A 6,147-nucleotide genomic window follows, 5' to 3' on the forward strand; every position below is an offset into this window, starting at 1 on the left:
TGTAATTAAAACGTTGTTAATTCTATTTTCTAGTTTATATTATAACGAGGCTTTAACTGTAGTTTAAAATGAGAATACGAACTGTAGGTACCTAAATATACAGTTACTGGACCGAGTTTGGTCAATTGATTTTTTTACATTTATCGTGGCACTCATTAGCTCATACGTATAATATTATTTCAATACTTCATACACTTGCGTCTTGAACTTAAACTATATGGATTATAAGGTAATGGTTCAACCAACGTCCCGAAGCATTCCGGTGTGCCTCTGTTGTGCCGATAACTCTTTCTCCATAATAATAAATTGAATAATATATTTTCATATTATTATTAAATAATTAATTATTATATTGACATTATGCTGGTCACTCGTGCAGTCGCACACATCCTAGTGTCCAACATGCACTATAACAGTACCTAACCGGTTTATTCTGTGCTAAGATTTCCGTGTCGTTCAATATCGGTGGATCACTCGAACGTGATAAATATGGCCATGTATATGAGTGCCTACGCATGTTGCATGAAAAATACTATAAACAGTAATATAAATAATAAACGCATAACATGTTTTATACATTAAGATTTGAATCATTAAAAAAAAAAAAAACAAATCATGATGTTCTACAATCTACGCGAAATGATGGTATACTGTTTAAAGTATTATTATTACGAGTAGTTACCTACATAATATATTAATTATTATATATTATGTATATATAACTTATACTTTCGATAGTAATTATATTTTAAGCACCTCCATTGCTTCAGAAGTGCAAACCATCGGAGGTCGTCTATCTGCACACTGGCAGCAGTTCCTATATTATAATATACACCTGACCCGAGTCTGGTCGTTATATATAGACATTGTGCATTTAAAGGACGCTACACTATTACGAATATACAGTCTAATCCACTTCTCTGACGGACAACGTGATATATGTTACAGGGAAAACCACTTATTTCATGTATCGCGGTAGTTTTTCGCTGACTGAAGTCGAGTAAATTCTGTCGTTGTCAATATATCAAACGAGGAGAACTCATTTAGGTGATTATAATATTATTATTTATCTGATTTGCATAATATATGTATGTGTCAGTTTTTTATGTCAACATTTTAGTTTCAATGTTAGTTCATAGTTGTCTTGTTATTGGTTGAATTATAACTACTGCACAAAAAGTAGATCCTTGCATAGTGCATAGTGCATAGTGCGTTACCTTTGCCGACTTGCCGTGATCGATGAACGCAGAGAGAGTATACATTCTATTAATTTGTACTCTTATTTTCATATCTTATTATTATTGATGTTGCGTACTTTGCGAGTATTTCTTTCAAATTTATAAATAGGACAATATTGTAACAAAATCAAGCGTCGTTAAAACTTAAAAAAATAATCACATGTTTGTGGCGATCGTTGTTCAGCGTATTCCCAATTCCAATTTACATAGTATACTGTAGAGGCCGCTTGTCAGACTCACTTATTGGGACCACAGGACCAGCACAAGTGAGTCTTCTAACCAAATGAACCTTATGGCTTATATCCGTGATGATTATAAGCAGCATCCACTACTCCACTATATAATATAATGCTAGATATTGATAAATATACCTTTAAATATATTGTATATAGGTTATACAGCATGCAGTGGCGTGGTGAACTTCAAATTTTTCAGAGGCTAGACTAATATTATGTCACCCACTCTGCAGCACCAATTACCCGATAATGGAATTCATTGTCATATTAATTGTTACTATACATGATATTATTAAAATATTATAGTTGATACCTAAATTAAATTATTACCTATTGGTCATTACTTATTACCCATTCCACTGCTCCTTAAGAAATGCAGAAGCGGATACTTTGGATAGGTACTTAATAGATTGAAACTGTTATTATTATTAGAGTGGCTTACCCGCTATCGATAATATTAAAACTATAACCGCTCATCATTTCTGCTTGAAATTTATGTATTCACGCGTAAGAAAAAAAGTTACTTATTAGACATTAATTATATTACTATCTGCGCCGCAGGATATACATGCCCATCTCGGTTTCATTTATCACCGGACGATACCGGGTAATACAGCTATAGTGAGACAACAAATTGTCATATATATGTTATCAATATGATTTATGATGGGTGGCACTATATTTGACTCGACAGCAGTGTTGTTGATGACGGTGTCGCATTAAATGATCGATGGATCCGAGGTAATGTATGGTGATCAATAATAATTCGCGTACTGTACCTACTACCTACTACTTACGATAACGTTACATACGACGTCGGACGTATCCTATTCGTATAACAACAGTATTATATATATATAAACAAAACGACTGTATCGTAAAACGTACGTCATTATATTGTGTAGGTACCTGTCGCAATGTTATATTGTACGGCGTAAAACAACTGCTCCTAGTTATCACTCGGCGTCAAGTCATTAATGAGGCAATGATATAATATAATATTATGAATTATAATCGTTCAAACAGATGCCGTCATTTGTCGAGACCTGTCGGCGTGTCCAATTGGGTTTTTTTTTGTATTATTAATTGTCTGCTAATTATACACAAAATCCACAGGCCTCCAAGCGGTTGATATATAAATTAATACGTCTCTGCCTATATTATATGTATATGCTATAGACATTCGTTGGATCAAGGGCAAGAGCTGACGTATATTGTAATCTATCCGGCGTCGTTTTTCGAATAAATCGTTATATTTTCTAACAATATTTTATTCATCGTATGGCAGTCCTAATGGTATAATTATATATTATATAATACCAGGTATGGTTTTTGAATTTTTTTTCTTAATTGTATATTATTCTTGAGATTTTATAATAGACACTTTAGAGTTGCTCCATCTGTAAAATAAGTATAACCTACCTAGGTAGTGAATTCTGCATAATAAAGCAATAATTGCTATAGAACATTGTCTTTATAGAATTAATAAAAGTACTTAAAACGAGTTTCTGTGAATTTATAATTAAACACGGAATACGTTTTTAATTAGTATAATTATTTCTGCTTGTAAAAATATAAATATAATTTAAAAGGAAGGAGTTTAGTCACTGTATTCGATTAACCATGTACTATGTAAATTTAAATTAATATTAATATTTTCAAATCTTTATTAAATCGATTTTGATTGGTTCAGATTATTTAATAACCATGTATTCATTACTATTATTATGTTGGTATATTAGCATATTATGAACTATTTAGATAAATTATTAATTGTCATATAAGTAACTAAATGTACCTAAGCTTTTTTTAGTTGTATATATAGTAGCATTTGGATCAAGGCTACAGCCTACAGGCCAGACTGCGTGAAGGATTATTACCACCAAACCGCATGGCCTCATTGTAGGCGATTCTTCAACAGAGTTTAGTGAGTCCTAGTCTTAGTGTTTACCACAGTTATTTCGTGGAGTCGTAATTTTTGTCTGGGCCATTTAAGACATATCTGTTAACTGTTACCTATAATAGTTCAATAATCTTTTTTCTTGCGATGAAATTTTAACAAAGGACAAAATAAATACCAACGTTGATATCATCCAAAAACCTAACCATTTTATTTTTTAATAACTTAGGGTTCACCAATTGCCAAAACGGGATCGTATTTAAAGCGGCATTCATGTCGTTCAATGTCGACAGCAAAAACATAGCAATTTTATTTTGACTTTCTTTGTAAAGTTGAGAATCCTAAAACTAATAAAATAATTTTAAATATTGACATTAATATTGTATAATATAATATTTAAACTATAAAGTATATTGTTTGTTACCGCGAAGTTTTTGTAAGGTAATCAATGGTTGACATTCAAACGTAATAACGTACGAAAATTTCCAAATATGTTTTTCGTACAAGATTTAAACAATTTGGCACACAAAACATCGAACAAATATTGACGGATAAAAATGATTAGTTCAGAAATATAAAATTATCCGTTAAATGTTGATACGTTAATATACCATTGACGAAAAAAATATCGATAAAATTAGTTTTAAAATATTCCTAATCATTCACCAAGTCTACAGGCCTCTGGGGGTACAGAACATCGGCGTCGGACTAGACCAAAGTATAGTAAAAAATGTATTTCAAAACTACCGTTACCTGTGTACCTATATTATTATTTATTATACCTATATCTTTATCTGTATAATGAGTATGCCAGTATGGATAAAAATAAGATCAAAACGTTAATCGGAGTTTTTTTATCCCGAATAATAACATTTGCTATTAAAAATAGAATTCAGTCCAGAGCGAAAGAGAGAATTTCAGGGTAATTATTATTCCGTAGTTACATTGTACCTATGTACGAAACAATAATTATATAGGTAAGTACTACGTTGCTCCGAATCTGCAATATTAAAATATCAATTTAGAACACGGAATACTAATTTCAATTGGTAACTATAATGATAGTCAAAAACCAGTACTTAGACTAAATAATATAATATAATATGTTATAATATATGTTTTTATTATTCATGACTAAAATATATGGTGATTGATTTAAATTATAGTACCTATATTATATTATAGTTACCACTCACCAAGTGTAATATATGTTCTACATTAGACGGTAATAACTAATTATCTCTTTCATCAATGGTTACATTTTATTTTATTTACCTTGTCAATTACCTAGCTGTTTTATACTTCTAAAATGTTTGATGTTTTTTTTTTCATAAACTAATATACTACCTGTTTTTTTTTATTTTCAACTTATCTGTCGGTACTCATAAGTTATATGTATCTATAGTTACAGTTGGGCAGATATTTGTTCATCGACGGGCCAATAATTACTTGAATTAACTCAATATACATATAAATTCATATCACTAAAGCGCATATATCACTATGTCAGTATGTCACAATATAAGTACCCCCCGATGTTTTAAAATATTTTTTCCGGTCGTAATATGTTTGCTTAAATGTACATATGTTACCGGAAATGTTGACAATTTAGGAAATGACGACAATTCCTAGTAAATGTTGACAATTCTTAAAAGCGGAAGGCAATGTTATTACCGCCTAGGAATTGTCATAATTTCCGTAGTTTATTAGGCAATGTTATCACTAGGGCCCGGAATTTGATGATCTAAAAATATATCAAAAAAAAAATGCATAAAATGTATATTTTACTGTAAAAATTGATAAATATTGTTTCGATACAAATTATAATTATTATAAATTAATTAAATAAAACTATATATTATAGTCCTTTACACTCTATATAGAAGACACTATCGAACTAATAATGCTGTCGAACTCAAATTAAATGAGAAACGGAGCACACGGGTATATAAAATAAACTCATAAAATTATTTTATATATCTGTGTGGAGACATGAAATTATGTCAAACACGGGTTTATGTCGATTGCGATAACCGATTTTAAACACGCATATGTCCCTGGCATAAAATAGTAAGTTTGTCGTCAACAGTCAAAGTTGTTCAATTACACAAGATCAGAAATAAATCCTTGCAAATCAAATTTATTGGATCTAAGTACTGTTTTAAAATCGGCAGGTCGAGCAGAAAAACCGTTATCACTTCGGGAGGCAGCTACTGTAAATAGTATTTCAGGGGCACAAGGATATACCCGAAGTCAATGTAAGACAAAATGCAAGACGAACAGGTGTGCTTGCAGATCGGCATCTAGAATTTGTAATTCTAAATGTCATGGAAGTTTGCCATGTGAAAATAAAAATGAGTAACTACACATGCAAATCATAAAAACATTTTAAAAATCTTAAATTACATAAATTAAAATGTTAAAAAAATACTTGTTTATTAATTGATTATTTATCAAGGTGATAGTAGATTAATTAATAATTATGTTTGAAAAAAAATAATATTTGAATAAGTCAGATTAAATTTAAAAAAGGTGGGTAAGTGGATGTCGCTCTGCTGTACAGCAGGTTACAAGTGGGACACTGTATAATGGATAGAATTAAATTTGAATTCAATGATATAATATCACTGTATAAGAAAAATGATTCTGAGCGGAGACGGTTTTTCAGTCTAGGTATTAGACATACCTATTATAGGTATACTTATCTATAGTATTTAAAAAAAAAATTGACCTATAAATTATAATAAGGTATCAATAATAATTCCAAATTAAT

This window comes from Acyrthosiphon pisum, chromosome A1 (assembly GCF_005508785.2).
Source record: "Acyrthosiphon pisum isolate AL4f chromosome A1, pea_aphid_22Mar2018_4r6ur, whole genome shotgun sequence".
Classification (NCBI taxonomy): Eukaryota; Metazoa; Arthropoda; class Insecta; order Hemiptera; family Aphididae; genus Acyrthosiphon; species Acyrthosiphon pisum.